We start from the raw sequence: 27,027 nt of genomic DNA, 5'->3' as shown, positions 1-27,027 counted from the left end.
CTTCTGTTCTTATATTCTCTGTTTCTTGTTATTCTTGCTGTTCTTTGTAGGTACTTCCTATTGTTTTTTCACACTTTTCTTGTTCTTCTAATACTCTTCTCTCTGTACTCACATTTCTCCTCTCTTTTCCCATTCTTTGTACTCTCTACTAATATTGCCCTCTTTTCTTATTGTCATATTCGTCTCCTCATTTTCCCCCCTGTTCTTATACTCCCCCCTGTTTTCATATTCTCCCCTCTTTTTTCTTACGTGTGCATTTCTCCTTATAATACTGAGTTTTTCTTATATTTCCCTTTGTCCTATACTCCTTCTCTCTGTGTTCATATTTTCCACTTTTCTTCATTTTTCTTTTCTCCTTTCATTTTCTGTCCTCACTGTTTGTACTTCTTAAATCTGTTGATATTGTTTGCTCTCTTCTATTACTCCTCGTTGACTCTCTGCGTGCACTCTGCAGCACTTTCCACATATTCTCTGTGTTTTCATACTGATCTCTCTCATTATATTTGTTTCTCTTGTTATACTTCTGCCTCTTTCGTCATCCACTTCTCACTCTTCATAATATTCCATCTGTTTATACTCCTTCTTTTCTCCTCAGACTGTATCCTCTGTTCTTGTACATCCCTTGTTTCCTTATGCTCCCCGTTTCCCCACATTATTTGTGCTCTCTTCTAGTACTGTTCTGTCTGTCCTTATACACACTGTCCTTTGCTAGTATTCCTTTTTTGTTCTTATAGTTGCGCGTCTTTTCAAGTATTCCTTCTTTTTTCTTTAGAGTCTTTCTCTGTCTTCATATAGTGCCCCCTCTGTCTTCTTAGTTTCTTTTTTCTTCTTATACTCTTTCTTCTCTCCACATATTTCCATCTTTCTCTTCATAGTCTCCCTTACCTATTGATACTTTCCAGTTTATTCATACTTCCTTTATCCCATTATATTGCAGTGCCTGTTTATACTCCCCTTTTCCGTTATATTTTCCCTTGTTTCATACTTCTTCCTTTCTTGTTGTAAGTACTTTTATTTTCATAGTCTCACATTTCTCATCATAATCCTCTCTCAGTTCTTATAAGTAATAATATAGAATATTTCATATAATTATTTTTGTAATGTTATATATTTTTTTTTACAGATTCTGTGTATCAAAACTGAAAAAATTGTATCATGCCTCCCAAATGTCAAAAGAAGAAACAACAAAAGAAAGGTGTTTATTTGAAGAGAAGTCATCCAAAAGATTTACATGAAAAACCATGTGTTAAGAAAAAGAAAAAAAGTCCTGGTAAGAGAAGGAACACTTTTCTGAGGAAAATATTAAAGACGTAGAGCCAGATGTAGGTAGGCTATTACCGGTCGGCGATGGCAGAAATCGGCCATTACCGACCGGTAATAGACTTTTCCTATGTAGGGGGCACATTTACCGATTCGGTAAATAACGAATCGGTATTTACTGATTCTGTATTTACCGAATCATCATTTACCGAGTCGGCATTTACCGAATCGGTAAATGAAATGTAGGTAGCACTTCAAACAGTGCTTCTGGGGTAAAAGGATTCGTTATTTACCACCAACTATTAGTTGGGGGTAAATAACGAATTCCTATGTAAATGCAAATATGTGCATTTACACCTGTGCCATGTGGCAGACATACATGCCCTCAGGGCATGTATGTGTGCCACATGTGCACACCAGCACTAATCAGGGGTGCAACAGGGTGTCAAAGTGACACCCTACCACCCTTGACTTTTTCCCAATTTTACCGAATCGGTATTTACTGATTCGGTAATTGACATTCATTCCTATGGGCCTCTAGGCCCATAGGAATGAAGGGCAATTACCGGGTCGGTAAAGACTGATTCTGTAATTACCGGATCTTAACGATTCGGTAATTTTTACCGAATTTTTATCTACACTGCAATTACCGATTCGAAAATACCGAATCGGTAAAATTCGGTATTTTCGAATCGGTAATTTACAATTACCTACATCTAGCCCTAAGAGTAGTGTGCACAAATACAAAATGGTATTGGTGTGTCTGCAACGAAAAAGAAAAAGAAGAATAAAGAGAACAATCATGGAAAGTCAACTGCAGAAAACATAGTGTAGTAAATGGAGGAAAAACTAATTTATGGAAATTAGGAAACCATTTTTTTTAATAGAGTAGTGTTAAATTTAATTAAAGAAATTAAGGGATGTAAAAAAAAAACCAGCATTTTATAAGAAGAAGAAAGGTATAGAAAATGTAGTTGAGAAAGCTTTCGATTTCAAAATAAAATTGTTTATTTTAGTAATCAATAGAATTCGATCACTATATAAACCAATCCATTTAATGAAGGCCAGAAGTAAGTGGAGAAGAGTAATTAACAGAAGTAATTTTTGTGAGTTGTTTTGGGTAAATGGAAACATAGTTCAAGTTCTGAGCCTTTTTTTAATGAAGATAGTTATCTTCAGAGTAATGATTTGTTGCATGCAGTTTACACTAGTGGTCGTGCATCTGAGGTTAGAAATGGTTGTCCTATTGAGAAAGAGAAAATTGTTCCTAGAAATGCAGAAGAGGTGTTAGCTGTTGAAGTTTTAGGTGGACGTCCTAAAGCTCCAGTGTACACTTGGAATTGTAGTAGTATTTGTAGTATAGGGCAAGAATCTATTGATTTTTTACGCAATTTCTTACGTAACTGTACTAAGAAAAGTGTAAAACAAAAGATTAAGATGTTGCAAGGACTAGACCCTTGCAGAGTAAGAGAAAATACTGGTTTGCAAGGTCATTCTCTGGCTTGTGTTTCTAAAAAAGTATGTTGAAGTGTTTTTCACCATTTCAGGATGTTAGCAGTACATCATTCTCAAATGAGGAAATTAGTCAGAAGATTGTATTATGCAAAAAGTCCAGCTCTACTGTTAAAAAAGTTGAACAGTGCGCTTTTGCATGGATCTGTATCAAATGTAAAGAATGTTTGTGATGAAATTGAGGTTAGTTATTTTGGTCCTGAGGAAGACAGTGCAGAAATTGAGATATTAATAGAAGGAAATGTAGAAGAGAATGTACAACATTGTAGTACAGAACATTTTGAGCAAGAAATTACACAGTTTAAGGTGATTTCAGGTGAAAGGCCAAAATATTGTTGTGTCTGTTGTCGACAAACTCAATATAAAAATCAGACCAGGAGTGTTTATTTGTATTTAAAGAGTGGAAAGGAAAATAATAATGAGTGGAATAATTGTGCAACTTATTTGTTGGTAAAGAATTGTTTTAATTTGGGTTCTGATCAGCGTATTTGTAAATATTGTTAAAACAAATTAGACGAGAACAAAATGCCTGCTAGAGCTGTGCATGATAATCTTGAGTTGGTAAATATTCCTTCTGAACTGATGGATTCAAATACGTATGAATCTATTCTTATTCAATGTGTGCATCCATTTCAGGCTATTGTTCGTATGGAGCCTAAGACAGGAAAATTGCCTCCTTCTGATTTACAGAGAGGATTAAAGGTAAGAGTTCTATATTTGCCTCTAGATTTAAAGAAAAATATTTAAACAATTGGTGTAGAAAATGTAGCGGATGAGCCTTTAGTTATTCTTGTTAATGGCGTTCCTACTAAGAGTAAGAAAATCAGGCAAGAATTAGTGGATGTTAAGAAAGTGAAAAAGGCAACGTTGTATCTGGTAAAAAATAATAAATATTACAGAAATGTGTATGTGAGAGAAGAAGAAATAACTGTAGAATGGAAAGGGGCGACCACTCGGTCCCCCCGAACGTATGGCGGAGTACCACGATCCCCCCGGGAAGCCATCTTGGGCGGGAGGCGAGTCTCGGCTGGTATGCCCGAAGCGGCGTAGCCGGGGCGCGCCTTTTCCCGCCCTAGAGTGGGTTGGCCTAGACACTGACGCGGCTGGCCACGCCCTTGGGGCAGGCAGGGGCGGGTTTACGCCCGCCCTGAAGACGGATAAAAGGCGAAGCAAGATCAGAAGGCATCCTCTTGTTCCTGTGCTCTGAAGCTGCACCTCCTCGCTGCACGTGAGCTCGAGACGGAACGAAGAGCCAATTTTGAGCGTTGTAATCGTTCTTGTTTGTTTTTCAGATACTCTGTTGGAGAATGCCGAAGAAGGCGGGAAAGCGCATGACTACTGACCAGATGCTGCGCGTTCTTATGAAAGAGATGACCGAACTAAAGAGGCGAATGGATAAAAACGAGGAAGGGGGACCGAAACGTCCTTTGGCGGGAGCAGCCCCAGGAGGGAAAAACAAGAGGCCCAGGAGGGGAGCAGCTGGGGAAGACATCCCGGGTCCCAGTACCCCGCTCGAGGCACCCACTCCCGTGCCGGAGGAAGGGAATCCGATTCCCGTTGTGGTCACCCCCGTGTCCGGGGAAGATATGCCGCCCGAGCTGGCAGCTCAATTAGCAGCGTGGTTGGGTAAAGGTAGCGAGGGCGCCACGGCTGTCGACGCACAGGTGCTGATGAAGCAACTGCGTGAGTCACAGGAAGCAGCGAAGGTGTCCACGCCGGCTGCAGCTGTAGAGAAGCCACAGGGGACGGGTTCAGTAGCAGAGGCAGCGTCCGGTTCAGGTAAGCGGCCATTGCCGATTGCGGGGGATGAGTCAGCACCCTCTCGTAGGGAAAAGTTGGGTCAGCATGTTCCTTTGGCTATTAAAGAGAAGATATGGGCAGGGGAGTACGTAAACATCTTCTCGTTGCTTACTGATCACTATGATATGGAGCATGTGAAGGGCCAGAAGGATCTCATGCATCCGAGTGTTTGGCGCGCAAAAATGGCCGCCTTTAAGGTAAATGAAAACATTGGCAATTGGGGCAAAGCGTGGGGGGTTTTTACATCGATCTTGGGGGAACGAAGGCCCGATCTGTTACCCGAATTGCCGATTTATCAGTCACGAATCATGGGGTACTCGGTATCACACGAGGGTAATCATTGGTTCTGCTATGATAATCTGTTTAGAAAGGCTAAAGAACATGATAAAAACTTAACGTGGGACTGTTATGATTCTGTGTCATGGTCCAAAATGGAGGATACTGGTATGTTAAAATTGCCATTAGTAGGGAGTAACATTGGCGAATCCTCCCGCCAGTATGCGGGGACGCCCTTTCGATCAGGTGCGGGTACCGACAATTACTCGAGGCCTGCCGGCAATACAGGAAAAAGGGGGGTTTGTTGGAACTTTAACAGGGGTAAATGTACTAGGCCCCAGGGATCGTGCAAATTTAGACACGAATGTAGTGGGTGTGGGCAATCATCCCATCCTGAGTCCACGTGCAGAGCCAAAACGGGTGATAACGGGGGTAGAGGAGGCTCCAAACAGGTCTAACATAGTCCGGGGGGCGCCTTTACCTACCCCGATTGATACCCTGGCAATGATTCCCTGGCTCAGTGAATACCCGGATCGTACTTCTGCTGGGGTGTTGCGGAACGGGTTTTCCTATGGTTTCCGCATCCCAGTGGGGGACTTTCAAGGTGTAGAGAAATGTAAAAATCAGCTATCGGTCTTCCAGCATACGACCGTGGTACAGGATAAGATCAGGAAGGAGGTTACTCGGGGTCGAGTCGCCGGTCCGTTTAGTGTACCACCGGTTCTTAACTTTGTTTGTTCCCCGTTAGGTGTGGTCCCAAAGAAGGACCCGGGTGAGTTTCGGCTGATACATAATTTATCAGCCCCACGTGGTCTTTCCGTAAACGAAGCGATAGACCCGGAAGTGTGTTCGGTGCGGTACGCATCCTTCGATGAGGCCGTAGCCATTTTGAATCGCCTGGGGCCCGGGGCGCTGATGGCAAAATCTGATATCGAGTCAGCGTTCCGGTTGCTCCCGGTACATCCAGACGATCAGCGTCTCCCTGGTTTCATGTTTCAGGGTCATTATTACATGGATAGGTGTATGCCGATGGGGTGCTCTATATCTTGTGCCTATTTCGAAAAATTCAGTAGTTTTCTACAATGGGTCTTCACAAGGAAGATGGGTTTCCAGCATGTGATGCATTACCTTGATGATTTTTTGTTCCTGGGGGCAGCCGGGGATCCGGAATGTGGGCAGGCTTTGGCGCAATTTTGTGTCTTGATGAAGCAGTTTGGCGTGCCATTGGCACCAGGTAAGACTGTGGGGCCTTCCACTTGCCTCGAGTTTCTGGGGATCGAGTTAGACTCCGGAGAAGGTTGTTTTCGTTTACCAGCTGACAAAGTGTTAAAGTTCAGGACATCCCTGCAAATGTGTATAAGGGGACCTAAGGTTAAGCTGCATCAATTACAGCAGTTAGTTGGCCAGTTGAATTTTGCCCTGAGGGTTATACCAATGGCCCGCCCCTTTTCCCGTTTGATTGCTCAAGCCATGGTCGGCCTGAAGGAGGGCCATCATCGCACAAGGCTCTCGGCAGAGGTCCGCCAGGACATGCGCATTTGGTTGGCATTTCTGGCGGATTTCAATGGTCGAGTCGTCTGGAACAAACCGGCCGTGTCCTCTGAGGAGCTGGGGCTGTGGACAGATTCGGCAGGGAGCATAGGTTTTGGTGCCATCTTCGGCACAAGATGGTCTGCACAAAAGTGGCCGACATGGTGGCATGACAGTGGACTGACAAGTAACATTGCTTTCCTGGAACTTTTCCCCATTTTAGTGGCCCTGAGAACTTGGCCCGAAGGGTTCAAAGATCACTCTGTGGTATTTTGGTCTGACAATATGACCGTGGTCGAGTGTATCAATAGCCAGGCAGCACGATGCAAATGGATTTTGAGACTGCTCAAGGAAATTGTTTTACTGTGTATGCAATTGAATGTGCTATTCAGAGCAAGACATGTCCCAGGGGTAATGAACCAGGCGGCTGATGCACTGTCTCGTTTTCGTATGCAGGCTTTCTGGGGTTTTCTTCCCACAGCGGACCCGGAGCCGGCACCCTTTCCCGAAGCTCTCTGGTCTCTCGGTGCCCCGAACTTCGTAACCTCGTGGGAGAGAGTTTAGCACCCAGGACGAGGAAGGCATATGAAGAGGCGTTCCGGTCCTATTTAGCCTTTTTGGGGACTGATAGAGAGGAGCTTTGGGGCCAGGAGGAGTGGGTGGTAAATTTTCTGATGTCCTTACATCTGGTCGGGAAATCGGTGGCCACGGCTCAGAGGCACCGGGTTGCCATTTCCTTTGTTGCTAGGGCTCATGGGATCCATGACCCGACAGCGTCTTTCGTAGTACAGAAAGCGCTACGGGGGTGGCAACGCCTTGAGGGTCGCAGAGTAGACAATAGGCGCCCGATAGGTTTGGATAGGCTGGCCCAGTTATTATCCAGACTCCCTGCTACGTGTTCGTCTCAGTTTGAGACAGTGTTATTCCGAGCCGCTTTTACGCTGGCATTCCATGGGGCTATGCGGGTAAGCGAACTAGTGGCGAGGAACAAGCAGGATGTGACAGGAGGATTGTGCCAGGAGCACGTCCAGATCAGAGGGGAGACAATGACGGTCTCATTTGTCAGGTCCAAGACCGATCAAAGTGGGATGGGCGACTGCGTAATCATACGCAGGATTCCCGGGTCCTCCATGTGCCCGGTAAAGTGTTTAGAAGATTATTTAGCACGAAGGGTGGCATCATGGGGGGGGACCTTGTTGAGACACGCTGACGCCACCCCACTGACAAAGTTTCAGTTTCAGCGGGTGCTTGCGATGTCGATTGCCGCTGCGGGCTTGAACCCGGGCGAGTTTGGGACCCATTCCTTTCGGATAGGGGCTGCTACAGAAGCTACAGCCAGGGGTCTGAATGTGGAACAAGTTAAACGGGTGGGGCGTTGGTCCTCCAATTGTTATAAAAGGTATGTGCGGTTGCACATGTTGTGAAGCTGTAACGATGTACTCACGCTTCTTGTTTTTGTTTGGTTTTCAGTTGCGCAAGCCTACGAGGCGGGGCGGACTTTGCAGTCGACCCAACACCGGGCCAGCGGTCAGATATCACCGGCTGTGAAAAAGGAAGTGTGGGTCGTGGGCCACTCATACGTGAGACGTGCCGCAGACGTATTCAAGGCAGGTGACATGATTCACGTAGCTGGGGAATACGGGTACAGTGTGTCCTTCTACGGAAGAGGCGGTCTCTGTATTGACCAGTTTCAATCATTTTTTGAGGGTTTGCTAGGGCGGACGAGGTCACCGCCGTCTGTAGTCATAGTACATCTTGGGGGTAATGATTTGGTCACCACTGGTAGACGACTTCTTCTTGAGGCGATGCGGGCTATTTCGGTTCCTGCTTTAAATCATTCTGTTAGAAAGCTTAATAACAAAGTGAGTAGGTTGTTCCGTTCCAAGACACTGCATTCTATTTCGCATGGGTGTATTAATGATGACAGTATGTATTTGGGGGATGGAGTGCATTTGTCTCGGGTGGGGAATGAGTTACTCATAGGAGACTTCTTAGCATGGCTAAAAACGTTATACCATGACCTTTAGGTAGGAGTGTTGTGCGGGGTCCGGATAGCCGGTCAACTATCCGGCCTGTGGCGGTAAGGTCATGATCGGTGAGCACTAATTGGAAGATCCCTATGAGTGGGCGTCACCCAGCACGGATGGGAGCGCTCGGGGGAGGTGGCCATTGGCCCCTCAACGGGGAGGCGGTCCCTTCTAAGGATGGGTCGCCGAAAGAAAAGGAAAGGCGGTCAAGGCCCCTTCCTGGGTAGGAGGGGTTACAGCCCCCTCCTGGGGAATTTCCCGGGGCCAGGACGTCTGCGACGGCAGATGTGGTAAGTTGTGTGGGGTTTGGGGGGGGGTCTACGTTACCTTCTAGATACCTCACACGAGTCCTCGTACGACCTCTAAGTGGCGTCGAGTTTTATTGGGGCCCCCGTCAAGTCAAGGGAAATTGGTAATTGCACTTGAGGTACGCCTCTGGGCCGCCCCTCACAAGTGAGGGCGATATTTCTGGGTTAGGGATCTTGACACCGGTTACGATCTTGCCGTTGGCCCTTAAACGTTAGGATGTACAATTTCAAAATTTCAAGTAAATGTTTTGTAGGATGTTAGTTCGGCTAGGAGAACCTTTGTATTAGAGAATCTGTTAAGGTTAGCCAAACATCGCAATGTGGTAATGAAATTGTACATAATATGAAACTGTTTATTTAATGTTTTAATTTTGTTTCATATTTTAATAAATATGGCCGGGAGGGTCACTCCCTCCCGTCTTCCAAAAACTTCAGAACTGTTTCCGGTTTCCCATCCTTGGGGATTGTGTTGAGAGGGGGTGGCGGGTATCTCAGCCATATGGAAAGGGGCGACCACTCGGTCCCCCCGAACGTATGGCGGAGTACCACGATCCCCCCGGGAAGCCATCTTGGGCGGGAGGCGAGTCTCGGCTGGTATGCCCGAAGCGGCGTAGCCGGGGCGCGCCTGTTCCCGCCCTAGAGTGGGTTGGCCTAGACACTGACGCGGCTGGCCACGCCCTTGGGGCAGGCAGGGGCGGGTTTACGCCCGCCCTGAAGACGGATAAAAGGCGAAGCAAGATCAGAAGGCATCCTCTTGTTCCTGTGCTCTGAAGCTGCACCTCCTCGCTGCACGTGAGCTCGAGACGGAACGAAGAGCCAATTTTGACCCACCCACCAGCCCCTGAGGACAGCAAGTGATTTTTTGAATAAAGTTGATGGAGAACTCTGATTTTCGTTTACAGGTTGTGGTATTATCGTGATGATTTTGAGTATGTAATAAAGAATGGTCGATTTGTGTTACGTTTCGCAAATAAAGAAATTCTGCTTTAGTGTTCATTGGTAAGCATGCTTGTAATAAAATTGTAGTTGCTACTGTCTTTTTTAGTTTAGTCATTTAGTTAGCATTGTCGTATTTATTTTGGTCGGGCGGTAAGGTCATGATCGGTGAGCACTAATTGGAAGATCCCTATGAGTGGGCGTCACCCAGCACGGATGGGAGCGCTCGGGGGAGGTGGCCATTGGCCCCTCAACGGGGAGGCGGTCCCTTCTAAGGATGGGTCGCCGAAAGAAAAGGAAAGGCGGTCAAGGCCCCTTCCTGGGTAGGAGGGGTTACAGCCCCCTCCTGGGGAATTTCCCGGGGCCAGGACGTCTGCGACGGCAGATGTGGTAAGTTGTGTGGGGTTTGGGGGGGGGTCTACGTTACCTTTTAGATACCTCACACGAGTCCTCGTACGACCTCTAAGTGGCGTCGAGTTTTATTGGGGCCCCCGTCAAGTCAAGGGAAATTGGTAATTGCACTTGAGGTACGCCTCTGGGCCGCCCCTCACAAGTGAGGGCGATATTTCTGGGTTAGGGATCTTGACACCGGTTACGACCTTGCCGTTGGCCCTTAAACGTTAGGATGTACAATTTCAAAATTTCAAGTAAATGTTTTGTAGGATGTTAGTTCGGCTAGGAGAACCTTTGTATTAGAGAATCTGTTAAGGTTAGCCAAACATCGCAATGTGGTAATGAAATTGTACATAATATGAAACTGTTTATTTAATGTTTTAATTTTGTTTCATATTTTAATAAATACGGCCGGGAGGGTCACTCCCTCCCGTCTTCCAAAAACTTCAGAACTGTTTCCGGTTTCCCATCCTTGGGGATTGTGTTGAGAGGGGGTGGCGGGTATCTCAGGCATAGAAGATAGTGACTTGCCATCTGGACAAATTGAAAAAGTGGATGTGTCCAGAACTACGAACTACTAAGAAGTCTACGAACATTACAGTGTTCATCCACTGCATTCTAAAGAAGTGATGGGAATACTATAGAGTTATTCCAAATGAAAGAAGCAAGAAGCAAGAGGAACTCCCATTAGTGTATGGGAAAAAAGCTTAGAATCTCGTTGTTTCCTTCAATTGTTTCCCACAGGAAAAGGAGGACGATATGATGACCGACCTGTGCAGATTCCTGCCTCTCAATACCGGACATCAAGATTATATGCAGAAAATCCAAGATTTCGACATTGTATTCCGTATTTGTTTCATCTTTTGTTTGAGAGTGATTTGTCTTATGCAGTAAACCATATATTGAAAACAGGTGTACATCTGCAAAATGTTTCAGCAAAGGAATTTATGGATAAAGTACTGCAGAAAGATAATGTTTTGGAATCTCAGCGAATTAATCTCATGGTGTGTCAGCGTGGTACTAATGAGTACTGGTACCGTCATCATGGAGAACTGAAATGTATGCTAAGGACCTTAGGAACACCAAGCTGTGCTGAATATGCTTGGGATGATTTAATTCAATTTCTTCGAGAGGCAAATCCAAATATACTAAATATTGAATACAAGACACCTGGAGAATTGTGCTCTTTGGATCCAGTTAATGTATGCAGGTATTTCAATCATAGATTTGAAGCTATGATGTCTTTTATCACCAATAAAAAAAAACTTCCTCTTGGAGAGGTTCTGGACTTCTTTTGGATAAAGGAGTATCAAGCAAGAGGTGCTCCTCACATACACATGCTAATATGGATCAAAGATGCTCCCAAATTTGTTATAGACTCAGATGATACTGTGTTGTCTTTTATTGAAGAATATGCTACATGTGATATAATCAAAAGTACACACGATAAGGACTTAAGACAACAAGTCTTACGATTCCAAAGCCATCATTGTGGGAAATACTGTCGTCGAAAGTACAAATCTAAAGACAAATTCTACACCAAATGTCATTTTGCATTTCCACGTCCAGTAATATTGAAAGGAAGAGTGAACAGTTTTATGTCATCTTTGCGACATACTATCACAAGAAAGTCTCCCAAAAATACCTACAACTTAAGAAGAAATGAAGAGTCAAAATACATAAATGACTATAACCCAGTAATTTTGTCCATGTGGAATGGAAACATGGATATTATATATGTTGCAGACAATTCAATTGCTGTTGCTCGATATGTAACATCGTACATAACAAAATCAGAAAAGATGGAATTGAAGGAAATGTGGGAAGAGATTTCCCAATAGAAGAGTCTAAGTAAGAAATTATATACTTACAGTTTGAGATGTTATCTCATCGATAAATTGGAGCGTATGAATGCTCGGATCGCTGATCATCTGCAAGTCTATACTACAAATCAAGAAGAATCATTTGGGTGGGTCTAGGTCTTGCTGCATCACGTAACCGAGTTCTTAAATCTGTACAAGAAATTGAATATTTAGCTGAAAAAGAGCCGGAAAGTACAGATATTGTGAAAACAAATATGTTGGATACATATTATCCAAATAGAAGTCATCATCTTGAGAACATTTGTCTCTATGAAGTGCTGCAAAACTATATTTTTAAACGGAATATTACAGAAAACATCAATAATGGTATATATGCCGTGATTGGTTCCGAAGGATGTCTGGTGAAACAAAGAAAAATACATTTGATTAATCACCGTAATCTGAGTTGCGAAACACCTGACAAAAGGGAATTTTACTATTTAGCTCTTTTGCAACTTTTCAAGCCATGCGTTCAGAATTGGAATTACTTGGAGATTTCGAGAGCTATGAAGATTCCTTCAATGCAACTAAAGATACTTTACAATGTGCTGTTTTTGCTAATTATGTGAAAATGTTGAATGACGAAATTGAGCAAGAGGCTACAATTGCAGCTGAGATTGCTAGAGACAGTTCTCAAGAGAGTCAAACTTCTGCTCCGTTGAGTCAGGACCCACTAGGAGAACCAAGTTTTCAAAATAAAGCAGCAACTGCTATGGGAGAGGTGGAAACAGCAATGTATCAAGGTCAAGAAAATGTTAGAAACTTAGGAAATTTGGAAGAACAACTAACTCTTGAGCAGAAAGAAATATATGAGCAAGTGAGAGAACAGTTTGACCATGGATTACTTCATGAGAAGAAAGAGTGCTCTGGCTCATAATTTGAACCTATCCAAATGTACGTGAGTGGACAAGCTGGAACAGGCAAACGTTTTTTAATTAAAGTAATCAGAAGTTTTCTACAGAAAACAACTGAGTTGCATTTGTCTTGTGTTGTCACTGCCCCAACTGGATTAGCAGCCCACAATATTAAAGGAATTACTTTACATCGTTTATTAATGCTACCAGTAGAGCATGAAAACAAATTAGAATAACACAAGTTATCTGGAGAAGCTTGTTGTAAAGTTTCAAGAGTTTTGAGGAAAATGAAACTTCTTATTATTGATGAGGTAAGCATGGTATCAAACTTAATGTTTGCTTTTGTGCATTTAAGAATTCAGCAAATTCTTAAAACTGAGTATGGCGTATTATTTGGAGGAAAGCACGTCATAGTTTTTGAAGATCTTCTACAACTTACTCTTGTAAAAGGACAACCAGTGTTTGAAACACCTCTGCATGAAGATACTAGAAAGTCTTCGGGAGTATTGGAAATGTAAACATTTGGTCATATTTTGAGTATAAGGAACTTATTACAAATATGCGACAAGCAAATTATGTTGATTATGGAATATTCTTCAAGATATAAGAATTGGAAAAATGACTGGACATGGCAAACAAGCTTTACAGAGACGATTACTTTCCAATTTGTTTCCAAATGAAAACATTGTACCAGAGAAAATATACATGACAATTGCAAAAAAATAAATCTGTAATCTGCTTAATGCCAACACTACGTGAATGTTCTAAATTCAATGAAGAAATGTTGATATTAGAAAATGAAGAAATTTTAAAATTGGAAGCTATTGATAAAATAGAACATGAAGGAATCACTATTATTTTGAGTGAAAAGTTGAAGAGAAAATTGTATTCTTTAAAGAAATCGATAAGTAAAACTGCTGGTTTGGAAAAGAATTTGTATGCATGTGTAAACTGTAGGGTAATTTTACGACGTAATTTGAATGTGGAAAACGGTTTAGTAAATGGAGCAATGGGTAAAGTTGTTGATTTAGTTAATTAAGTAACTAGAGATGGTGTGGAATTTTTGAAAATCAAATTTGATCAAATTGAAGAAGTTCACCAATTTAGTCCTTGTTCAGCTCGGTTTTTGCTTGTAAAAGATTTGTATGCTCGTAGAAAACAGTTTCCTGTTTCTGTGGCGTAAGCAGTGACCATTCATAAATCTCAAGGTTTAAGTGTAGATAGTGCTTTAGTGAATATTGGAAGTACTGTGTTTAAAGAGGGTATGACATATGTTGCTTTGTCTCGAGTCAGAACTTTATCTGGTTTGTACTTGATTGATTTTGATGAGACAAAGGTAGTGCAGATGTAAATTGTGTGAAAGAGTATAATAGGTTAAGAAGAGAATGTGCACCTAATTTAGGTCAATACCCAGTATTTGAAAAGCGTGTGGTAGGTAGAAAAAGAAGATTTGAGAATATCTCTAGTGAAAATGTAGAGAAAGAAAAAAAACAAGATGAATTTGTGCCTGCAAGCAAAAACGAAAAAGTACAGTGTTGAAGAGAATATTGGTTATCGGTTTGAAAATAGTTGTGGTGTCAACTGCTATGCTAATGTTGTTCTTTTTTTATTTCAAATCATTTTTATTTAAGAAAAATACATGAAAAGACAATGAATCGACAATTACAGAAATTGAATCATGTGTGCTGTCAAACAAAAACCGAAATAAAGCTAAATAAATGTATAGTACATACAAATATAAGCTGCCGTCAGTTAGGTCAGGTACGAGAGATCCGTAGGCTTAAGTCGAGACACATATAGAGTGGGTCTACATTCAGGTTATCTACACTTACAGTGAATCAAGGTGTGATACATGAGATGCCCCAACCTAGAACGCATTGCAAGAATACAGTAATAAGTCACGGGGGATCAAAATTAAATGAAAACGCATCAAGAGAATTCCACAGTTTTTTGTTGGAGGAGCGCAAAGTGGAGGAATGCAGCGCCAGATTGTAGGCTCCCCTCAGAAAGGATAACCAGTCCTGCCAGATTTTAAAACATACCTCTGATGCATTTTTCCATTTACACAGGACTACCTTACATGCCAATGTGACCATCAAGTTCAGTAGCTGGCGATCTTGTGCATTCGGTAGGTTTGGATCAAGAGCTCCCAGTATGACATATATAAATTCCCTTTTAGGTTTTAACCTGAATACATGGTCAATGCAGTCAAAGATTTTCCCCCAGTATGTTTGTAGAGAGGAGCAGTTAAAAAGCATATGGGCTAGGTCGCCTACTTCTGAGTGGCAATTCCAGCAAGTGGAACTATCTCTCAAGTGGGTTTTAAAAAGTCTTTCCGGTGTCCAGAATGTCCTATTTAGCAACATGTATTTGGTCTGGGAGAGGAGTGGGGATACTTTAGTAGAGAGGGCAGTACTGTGAATTATGTCCCAGTCGAGCGTAATGCCCGTAGAGTTGGGTTCTGCTTCCCATTTGACTTCATTTCGTCTATGCAACTTCCTAGGCAGAGGGAGAAGGAGCTTGTACACTCTAGAGATGAAGTGACCTGCTCCCAGGAGACGTGGTATTTGGGTCAGAGGCCAGGGTGTTTGAGGTGCGAGGTGGCGTGTCGAGATAATGACTTTCAGCTTCAGGAAGTCATAGAAGTCTAGAGGTGTTTAGTTATGTAAAGCTTGGAGTGAGGCGAACGATAGGGGTTGTCCCTCATGCTAATGTAGTTCTAAATGTTGTTTTTGTTCTTGAAAGTTTGCAACAGCAAATTGTTGAAAATCGGGAGAAAAGATTCTGTTCATTGTTTTATTCTGTTTATGAGAAATGTAGCACTGATAAAAGTAAAATAGAAAGTGTTTCTGATATATGAAATGTTTTGGACATATGTTCTGGTTCTAGTCAATTTACGCCGAATATTCAGCAAGATTGTCACAAATTTTTAAGGTTTATGCTTGCTTTACTGGAAGATGAAGGTATAGATATTGAAAACCTTTTTGGCCTTTCCTATAAATGGCAATATGACTGTCAAAAGTGTTTGTTTACATGTAGCACTAACATAGACACTGAAAGATTCATATATTTGACTTTACTTGACTGTGAATCAGTGTCTTTTAACAATCTAATTAGAGGAGCATGTTGAAACATGGAGTGTAGCCAATGTAAATCAGAAATGTCATCAACATTATTTATACAAAGATATGGAGAGTATGTAATTTTAATACTGCAACATTGTAGAGGTTAACACAATCCTGGGCACACGTATAGAATCAAAAGTTAATACAATTGTGCAAAGTGATGTAGTCGACACCGGTGGTTTTCTTAAGGGATATTTTATGTGAAGATGTTAATGAGAAAAATAATGCCAGCCGACACGTGTTTCGTCAACAGATCAATGCCTGTGACTCTTCAGGGCTGGGAAACAATATGGCGTGAGAGAATATATGTCTGTTATCAAAATACAGAAATTACAGCTGTGCAGTACCTTATCACAAGATATAACTCTACATTTGATTCTGGTCCTACATAGGCTTCACATTACTTCCATTGTTACATTCCCCAAAAATGAAAGTACTCTAGAAAGAACTATAGCACCTTAACTTCTCAGCAATATTAACAGGTTGAGTGAGGTAACAGTCAGGATAACACTTCCCTATGAGGAAGCCAATTGGTGTATTACCCCTGTGATCTCATCGGCAACAGTAGCTGGAATTTACAGCTGCTCAGGCAACAGTTCCTCCTAATAGCATACTTGACAATTGGGTTAAGCAGACGTTTATCTAAAAGAAAACAGGTAGGTTACTTCATCATATCACAGAGCCACTTAGCTTGTTCAATGCCTGCAAGGGAGGGCCTACAGGATCCAGTAATATTCCTCACCCCTTTCACCTGTCCCTCGATAACAGACGTCTGCACTTATGCACAAATTCTCCCCCTCACGAACCACTCTCATGAAGGTAGTCTTTAGATGGAACAAGTCCGGCGTTTAGGGGACACTGTTCGTGGCACAGTTAGTTGGGTGAGCGAGTTCTTAGGCTAAAGTGTCACTGACTAGGCCTTTACTTCAGACCCCAATCCTGGCCAAATGCGTTTTCTCCCCTTCCGCTCCCGCCCGATTAGATTCCCCGCTTACTTTCTCATTGTGGCACGGCACTGTCCGATAACTTTCCGTCAGCGCCGGCTCTGTTTCCTCAGAGGAAGGCTTCGTTACACGCTGACTCAAGCGAAGCTGGTGTAAGACGCTCTTCTCCCCGCCAGCTCCACACGCGTAGGACTCCGCCTCCGCCTGGCTCACCTCAGCATCACCCCGCCTCTTCCGACATCGCAGCGGACCTGCCGCCGGACTTTGTTTTAGCTTCCGGCTTCCTCACGTTGCACCTGCTGACCTCCGCTCCGTCTTCACTGCCGAGGGTATCCGCACAAAAAGGAGCGACAATTGACACCGGGTCCTCCCCACGGTGAGTGTAACCTCTATGGCCGGATCCTCGCTTTTCTCTCACAGCACGCTCTCGGCGGACTAGGTTCTGAGCCGATGATATGAAGGCCAACAGTACTGCCGGATAGCACTCTGCCAGCAATATATGGGAACCGTTCGGTATTTCCACAGAAGGTGACTCTTCAGTACCAGACGTCACTCTTCAGGAATTACGGGCCAATTTACCTTCCGTTCTCCAGTATAACACCTGATCAGTTCATCTAGGGCATTTAGCATAAAAGCAGAGGCATTTATGGAGTGACTGGACACACCGTTGTGGCAGGGTTTGGTCAACAGAAGGGGGGTACGTCAGGATAGAAGAGCCGCCGGCCCATAAGATGATCTAGCGCCTCTCCCCGCGCCTTCCTCCCCTCAATGCTGCCTCACTTCTCACCTGGTCACTCCCAAGCTACCTGTCACTCTACTAAAAATGGCCGCCCTGGCTCTGGCCTTTTATAGTCTGTTCTCTGGCTACCAGAACCAGCCAGAGGGTTCTAGAATCTCCCCATACAATCCTATGGCCCCAGTTCCTGAAGTAAAAATATGTGACAGTTACAAGCCACCATTTTGTAGGGGTAGCCAGGACCTTATAAAAAAAATGAGGGGCAAGGTAGCACCTAGCCCCTAGGACAACGCCAAAAATTCCAGTGGACAAAAAGGGAAAAAGAGTTAGGAGGCAAAAAGGGACCAAAATAAATAATAATTGGAAGGGACTGTAAAACGGGAAGGCAATCAACGAACGAAATAACCTTAAGTATTGCTCGGTGATGTCGCCTCTTAACCCACAGAGTATTGATCAATAAAGAGGCAGGCGCTGGAGACTGGAAGGCAGGAAACACGGGTTTATTATCTCCGGAGGAGAACACATCAGATCAGACCAACAGGGAATCTTCTCGAGGCGCTCTAACTGCATCTCGGAGGCCTGGCCTCTTATACACGCATTTATGGCAGGAAGACATTCTTTATTACAATAAAGGTACTTTGAAGTATGAAAGACATCCCCGGAATCTTCCGCTTCAGGCCCATTCCCACGCACCCTAACAGTGAGAATCCCCTCCCCAATCACAATACAGGATCGTTATCAGACGGTAGGAACAGCAGGGCATTCCGCCGATTCCCAGAATGCGTGTGGTGTGACGGATCTCAGGGGGTGGGAGCCTTGATCTACTGTAACTCCTTTGAAGAGGGGTGGTTCTTTACAGTTGGGGCCATAAACTGCATCCACAGAGCGAGGTGATAGCCTGGAACGGCCTGGACAATCGGACACGGAGGAAGAGGAGCGTCAGAGGGTGCGATAGTGAATAGGATGAAAGGGAGGTGTCGGGCAGGCACGGGATGTGGTTCCCAGGGAAGAGCAGCACAGATGGAGGGGGTTTATGGCCCATGCATGAGAGAGAGAGAGAGAGAGAGAGAGAGAGAGCGGGGGTGACCAGGACGTGGGGGAGATGCTTGCAAGGGTGGGGAGCCACGCTGGAGATCGGCGGCGTGCAGAGAGAGGGTCTGACCAAGGCATCTAAGATGGCTGCCGTGAGCGGCAAAAGTGTGGCATTGGAAAAAAGGGCAAGATGGCGCAGATAATGTTTATCAAATACAAATTAATTTTCCACAGTCCTCCCTTTAACATTCCCAAGACATCTTGCTGGCCTATTTCCTATCCTTGTCTTTAGTAATAACCTCAGGTAGTAAAAATGGGAGATTAGGTGAGGGAAAAGTGCATAACATATACAGTTGTGGGGTCGCGCATGGTCAGAACTAGAGGTGGGTATATTACTAGGATGATGAGGGAAGATCATGTCAGACAAAAAACGTTCTTGCAGTGAGAGTGCATTGGGTACATTTCACAGAGGCCTACAATTATTGGGAATACGAACTAGTGGGTATATCCATATGTACAACTGTCGTTTCTACGATTCTTTACCATATAAAGTTTAACGTTTTCTTCGTAACACATATACAGGCGAAGGTGACTGAGGTAGTGTCTCAACAGATAAATCCTTTTTACTCCCAATTGGAGCATACTCAATTCAAAGTGGTTCGGGAGAGAAATGCAACTCAATATAAGTAACAGTTGGGGGGAGATAATGTTCAAAAAAGGTGTCGTTCTTTCCAGCGTCGTACTACAGTGGGTCATCACTGATAGGTACTTAGTGTTCTTCCCCGTTTTCCGTTGGCACTGTTGAGCACCGGCGGTGGAGCTATGCGTCCATCTCTATTCCAGATCTCGCGTTGCAGGGCGTGGTCATTCCTTGTTCCCTGGCCAAAAGTCCTTTTGTGCCCTGTACCCTAACTACTCTTTCATGGGTACCTTAGACAGGGTATCCATATTCCATTCCTTTTCATAACAAACCCTATTCTATCTGAATGCTGTGTTTCTTCTTCAAGCCAATTGTCACGAAATCCATGTGGAAAAAAGGGGGTGTGGCGGCAATCTTTTCAAGGGAAGAGAGGGCGGATCGGGAACAGACCAGGGGGACAAGTAATTCTATGCAAGTGGGACCATTAATCGGGCTCAGAGGGCTTGGACTTTCCGGCACATGTTGATCATTGAGCAGGGGCTTCTGGTCAGCCCTTTCTTTCCTCCTTGTCGGAAATAGTGCCTCGTCCGGCGACTCTTTACCTTGCGGGTCCACCTTGGTCGAAGTTGCAGACGTTCCACGATCTGTTGCCAGGCTGTGCATCATCATGTCCGGCCCCTCTCCTCCAGCAACTGTACGGCATCCTTAAATAAGTTCGAAAAACAATTTTTAGTGAGCTGGCAGGGAAAGGTAATTAGTAAACACAAGAGAGAGTACCCCACTATCCACAGGGTACAGTGACAATGTAGTCAAAAAGGGAATCCCTGGGTGTACACTGAGATCGGTGTATTTTGTTTACTGCATGGGTTCTAGACAATCATACAGACATTCCTACTCGGGGTATTAACGGGAAGGTTTATGGTAAAATTAAAACATTAGATAAGGAGTTCCACACTAGAAGTAAACATTCACAATCTCTTTAATGTTTTGTAAAAATAAAGTCTCTTATCACAGAAAAGTAAATTAAAAATCCAAAGTACATCCCTTTGGACAAGTACAGTAAAATGTATCAAAAAACAATTAAAAACAATTCATTGTACATAAAAAACATAATATCACAATCATCAGAATTATAAGACAAAGGAGAAAAAGTTAATCAACGCAATTCCACACAAAAAAACTATTGGATCCTTTTCACAAACCCCTTATTGTGGATATTTTTTGCCACTACTCCCATGGATCCACTGGTCTTTTCTGTAATGCTGGTGGTACAGTAGACAGTATCTATAATGTATGGATATCTGCTACCTCCTTGACCTTGTTGGGATTCTAGCCACAAAAAAAAGGGGAAGGTAATTATACAAGTCTATTTTTCTCCCAACCCCAAGCAACTGGGGAAACATCCGTCACATTGGTGTATGCTACTAGTTAATAAACCACTTCTGGTGTGTAGGGTTGCAAGTATTTCCACAACCTTCCATCATAACCTTGTCGTTGGCGTTCGTTTTCGTTACATTTATGATCGTGGTATGAAGTCTGAGACCTATTCTTTACAATTGTTTATCACATTCAGGTCAGCTCCTCTGGCAGAGACCTGTTCTTCTAGTACAAATCCTGCAAAGCTATACAGTCCTTCAGGGCTTTGCAATTCACAAAAAGTGCGAAGTGTTATCATCATGGGCTGACAGGTACCTTTCTGAGAAAGGAACATGGGCTAAGCAATTTTCCAATATGTCGGTATATCTTATCCTTCAGCTAAACATTTTGCTTTCAGCGGGGTCTACTGCAACAATTCTCTATTTCGATCTAATTCAACTTCATAAGCATCACTCTAATTTCTATTGGGGGTGAGGGGTTACCATCTTACTTTGTGTCATAAGCGCGTTATCTAGCCGAAGGCTACAGTTCAGTCAGCAAGAATTCAGGGACATTTTTCGCATTCTAAACTCGGTGGTTCGCTTTTTAATTAAATCATTTCTGGGAACAACGGCTGGCCTGTGTCAGTTGTTAATCAACCCGTCCCTTACAACCGGGGTGCAAGCCACATTTTTCAAGCTCTGGCCCGGAGCAGTGGATACAAAACTGGGGCCATCCTGGGAAAACGGGGACATCAGGATCACTCTGGCACAATACGATATTTTGTTTCAGTCAATTTGTACAAATACTGTTGTATTTGGAGCCAATTGAGTTGTGTACCAGGGGTCAGGGGGGTATAGTGGTCGGTCAGTTAGGAGCGAGTCCTCAGGGTGAGGAAGAGAGAGAGAGAGAGGGAGAGAGAGAGAGAGAGAGAGAGGGAGAGAGAGAGAGAGAGTAATGCGCAGCAATAGGCTATTCAGTACACGTGCAACATCGAAAAGTGGCAAGGAAGAGAGTGGTGAGAGAGGGAGAGAGTAATCGTGTACAATAATAGACTATTCAGTGCAATACACAACGTAGAACATTACGGGTCAGTTTTACATATAAAGCATGCGGTTTGGGACGTACGAGTATTAAAACAGGACATACATCAAGTACAAAAAAGACAGACGGACTATTTTACATAAATTTCATACTCTCGGCCCTTTGCTTAATAATAATCAGGATCGGGCGCATTCCTTTTCCCGTATCTCTCAGTGGTTGATCATTGCAATTGGTGGCCTGTCTTGAAAACACTTACTCCCCTTTTATTGGTCGGATGCTAGTCCAGTCGTGTTTATACTCACGGTGGAGTTCTCCAATATTCTGCAATAGCGATCCGGGCTGATGCAAAGGAGGAGTGTCGGCCGGACACAAAACGGTGCAAATCTCATTTTTCTAAGTGGGTGGAAGAGGAAGGGGTAAATCTAGAACATAACAATCTCTAGTCCTTTGGCGGAGGAGTATTTAGGGTCGTCCCCAGCCCGGGGGACTCTTCGTCTCGTTATTTTATTGGCTCACATGTCAGCCCATTGGTGCGTTTTGTTTTGGCCTAAGCATCAGGAATGATCATGCGTTTGGGCATTTCCTTTCAGTATGGTTCGACGTTACTGCGATAACCCTCTAGGACCCTGTGGTAAGCTACTCTCCTACGTGTCTATTTATTTGTCATATACAAGTACGACGTCCAGGCCCGTTTTCTTCCTCCCACGGGCCGCTCAGTCAGTATTCTTGTCACACAAAAACATTCCCGGATCAACCTAAGCATACATGATGCAGACGTACTTACTACATGGATCAGGATACATGCGTCTTCATACTGCACAAGTTATGTCATATACGCATTCATACTGTACAAATCATGCCACGAACGCATCCATATCATTCGAATCGCTCTTCGCTACCAGAGATAGCTTCTGCACTCAGCATACCACCCAATTGTACTAGTCCTCCTGTTGCGCGGAACACGGTCATCTCTCTTTAAGTTGTTCCTGGCGTAGGTCTTCTTTTGTTCTTGGGTCGTGAATTCCGTTTGTAGCCTGGAGAGGAAGGAAGAAAAAGGGGGGGGGCAGCATTCAAAGTACATTAGTGCGCATGAATACAAAAACCTTTTACTTACCACATACCCGACTTATCGGCGGTTCGCTGCATAAGTCGCTCGAGTGTGGTATTGCAGACCACATGTAGGAAAGGGTCAAAAGCTAGAAGTACTCAATATAAGGTGAAGGAGGTGACGGGTTCATGTTTTCCTTTGGAGAAAAGATATGGTCTACACCGGTATGGGGCCGTCCCTATCCGTAGAGCATGGAAACTATAGGGGGCGGCAGGTTTCACTGAGGGTTTTTGATTTTTCAATAGTACGTATCTTGCCTAAGGTCAGACTAGATGACATGCTCTTCGGTGAAGTTTAGGAACAAGTTGTCTCACTTTTACTCGTACATTATGGGACAGAATACCATACCTCATATCCGACAATCAGTTCAAGTTAAAGCAACCATTCTCTCATAACCTTAAGAGAGACAGGCAGGATGGATAAAAATATCTCAATCAATCCTAATATTCAGGCAAGGAGTCTGTATTATCTGTATTTTTACCTTTATTGTAAAAAAAACGTCAACATACAAATACGGGTCTACAACCATATAGGCTGGCCACGGAGCAGGTTAGAAACGTATAAGGTAAGGGGACATTACGCTGTAGTGTATAATAAAAAAAAATACGTAACAGTCGAGCCATTAATTGCAAAACTGATTGTCTAATAGTTGCAGGATCAGCGAATATTAAATTAATAATCGAAAGTATAACAGGAGCAGTTACGATAAAAATCATCCAGATGCACACCGTGGACGAGTACCACGAGCAACACTGCTTTGAAGCTGCGATAATACAATAATCAATAATCGATCAAAACCAACATCAACAGGGCTGCCTGCATGCTCAGTCAGAATCCTTCCCCGCCCGATATGTGCCCAAAGACCAAGTACATATCCTGTATCATCAAGGCTAAGCAGCCAGGGCACCGGAAGGATTTGCAGGTCCCACCTATATTGGCGCCATTTTGGCTGAGGCCGGGCAAGTCCGAAGTTTAGTTCAAATCCTTCTAACAACCCGCATGACAGACCAGAACCCCTTTCGGCAGTTCAAAAAGTTTGTCAACACCAACAGAAAGGACAGGCAGCATGGACCGTTACTCATAGGCGGGGAAAGGCAAAAATCTTCCCTACCAGGTCACGTTGAGGTTCCACCGGAACTGATTGAGTTGGTAGTCTCCAGTGTTCCTTGGTAATTCAGACAAAAGCTGGTGTCAGTATGGGAGCACCGCCATCTCACGGCAGCGTTGTGGCCACTTCGGAGAGCGGGACAGTAGGCGTATCCCACCGCCGACGCACTGGATCAGCCTTTCTCGCAGCACCAGATAGGGATAAGATGGCAGTTGCCCGGGGCAGGGGTACATAAATGGAGGGTGATCGAGCAACAGTGGCGGTCGCCCCCACCGGAAGCCCGCAGGGGTTGAATACCCATGACTCCCGGGGGATCTTTAGAGCTTGGACAATGTCTTCAAGAGTGTGGCTCATGCCCGAGCAGGCAAGCATCCGAGTTCCAGAGTAGTCCAGAGCCGCTCTGGCGGACCAGGCCCAAATCCAGGGAGCCGGCCGTCATTTTGAGCGTTCCGCAGCAGCAGCCACTCTTCACCTCGGCCACAGGAGCGGGTCCCCCGGCCATCCACAATGGCAGTTCTGGTGCAGCTGTCTGGCAGGTGAAACGCTAATGGCTGTCCCGCTGCAGCTGATCGGCAAGCGAAACGCTAAGGGTCGCCCTGCTGCAGCTGGTCGGTGAGTGAAACGCTAAGGGTCGGCCTGCTGCAGCTGAGGAGCCTCCACCTGGGAAGGTGGGGGAGGCCCGTTCGCGTCGCCTCCCCCCCAGGGCGCCCCACGTCGTCTTTTGGCGCAGCATTATAGGATGGCCGGACCAGGCAACAAAAAGGGGGGAGCCGCCAGTAAGGCATCCCCCGCCCGCAACTTGTTGGATGCTGCATCTGGATGATTTGGGGACGTGCCTCTGCATGTTGCGCCGTCTCCGGGCTATCCGCACAACGACTTCCTCGGCCCGCTTCCTCCCTCCATCCCAGGCCTCCACCGATGCCACATCGCCGGCTGATGGATTTTGTAGGCTTTCTATAGCCCAAAGCCCACTAAAAGTAGCCCAAAGTAGCCCAATGCTGCTACTCTAAGGAAGGAGGGACAGGGACAGCGTCAAGCAGACAGTGAATGCATTGGGATTGATGTTGCAGCAGGCTGCCATGTAAATATTTGTTTTTGTTTAATAAAGCGTTTGACATACTACTCTGTTGGAGTGTTGTATATATATTTATAATCTGGAAATGTAGCAAAAGAATGTTACTGCGTAACCAGGGAAAAATACAGCCCCATTGTGCGTGATCTAGCCCACTCTGGCAACACCGAGTATCAGCAGACTTTTATTTGTATAGGGTTGGTTGTTATTGGGCGGGGTGGGCGGTAGGACAGACATGTTTTTAGGCAGCGAGGGCGGCGGAGCCGAGCTACCTCGTGGCCCTCTCGACCGCGAGCTTGGCTCCTCCCCCTAGTTTCATGTTTCTCGCTAAGGGCTGTTTCCTAGTGTTTCCATTTTAGCAGGGTCAAAAGATCCTATCAGTGGCCTACTGATTTTACTCGATTTCTTTTCTTTCCTTTTTTAGTGATTTTTATGCCATAGTTAGCTAAAAAGATACAACGACTAATCCGTATTTTATATATGTCCTTTTTATTAGGGGTGCCCTCCGGAGGAGCCGGATGACGTACCTCTAATAAACGGTCCGGGTGGAACCAATTACCAATCAGTGGGGAGAAGATAGGCATGACAGATTACAAAGGGGAACAAAGGTCCGCACTACCTATCCTTCACAATCTGCAAAGACTAGACAGAATATTGCTATCCTACGTTGTTTGCAAACAGTGAATATCTCAAAAAGGGGCAACTCTAACAATCAAAAAGGGAGCTACCCTGACAATCAATCAATCAAACAAACAGTGGGGAGAAGAGATAGGCACAACAGATTACAAAGGGGGACAAAGGTCCGCGTTACCCAGCCTTCACTGTCCACAAAGGGAGATAGAGTATTTGTACTCTTCCTCATTTGTAAGCAGCGAATGTCTCAAAGAACCATCATCGTTTCGCAATTTGTCATTTTTACACGACCTTACCCGGACCACATGGGCTGTTTCTCGTCTTCTGCCTCCAGCGCCTGATCGTCCTCCAATCTCCGATGTTGCCGCGGCACTCCTGATGGTTCCCAGTCAGGACCGTAGATCACTCGAGAGAGGTCGTTTCGGAACCATTGAAGTTCGGATGATCGGCTGCCAGACGAGGGTCTATCGGGCAGGAGCTCTTTCCCGATCGTTGCAGTCATTCACTCTGCCGTCAGGACCTCTCCCACTGGATCCACGTGTCACTGATGGGCCCCACGCTTGGGACGCCAATTGTTAAACGGGAAGGCAATCAACGAACGAAATAACCTTAAGTATTGCCCGGCGATGTCGCCTTTTAACCCACAGAGTATTGATCAATAAAGAGGCAGGCGCTGGAGACTGGAAGGCAGGAAACAAGGGTTTATTTTCTCTGGAGGAGAACACATCAGATCAGACCAACAGGGAATCTTCTCGAGGTGCTCTAACTGCATCTCCAAGGCCTGGCATCTTATACACACATTTATGGCAGGAAGACATTCTTTATTACAATAAAGGTACTTTGAAGTATGAAAGACATCCCCGGAATCTTCCGCTTCAGGCCCATTCCCACGCACCCTAACAGTGAGAATCCCCTCCCCAATCACAATACAGGATCGTTATCAGACGGTAGGAACAGCAGCGGCATTCCGCCGATTCCCGGAATGCGTGTGGTGTGACGGATCTCAGGGGGTGGGAGCCTTGATCTACTGTAACTCCTTTGAAGAGGGGTGGTTCTTTACAGTTGGGGTCATAAACTGCATCCACAGAGCGAGGTGATAGCCTGGGAACGGCCTGGACAATCGGACACGGAGGAAGAGGAGCGTCAGAGGGTGCGATAGTGAATAGGATGAAAGGGAGGTGTCGGGCAGGCACGGGATGTGGTTCTCAGGGAAGAGCAGCACAGATGGAGGGGGTTTATGGCCCATGCATGAGAGAGAGAGAGAGAGAGAGAGAGCGGGGGTGACCAGTGCGTGGGGGAGATGCTTGCGAGGGTGGGGAGCCACGCTGGAGATCGGCGGCGTGCAGAGAGAGGGTCTGACCAAGGCATCTAAGATGGCTGCCGTGTGTGGCAAAAGTGTGGCATTGGAAAAAAGGGCAAGATGGCGCTGATAATGTTTATCAAATACGAATTAATTTTCCACAGGACCACC

This window comes from Lissotriton vulgaris, chromosome 6 (assembly GCF_964263255.1).
Source record: "Lissotriton vulgaris chromosome 6, aLisVul1.2, whole genome shotgun sequence".
In the NCBI taxonomy this organism is placed as follows: Eukaryota; Metazoa; Chordata; class Amphibia; order Caudata; family Salamandridae; genus Lissotriton; species Lissotriton vulgaris.
Note: the sequence above shows the minus strand (reverse complement) of the source record.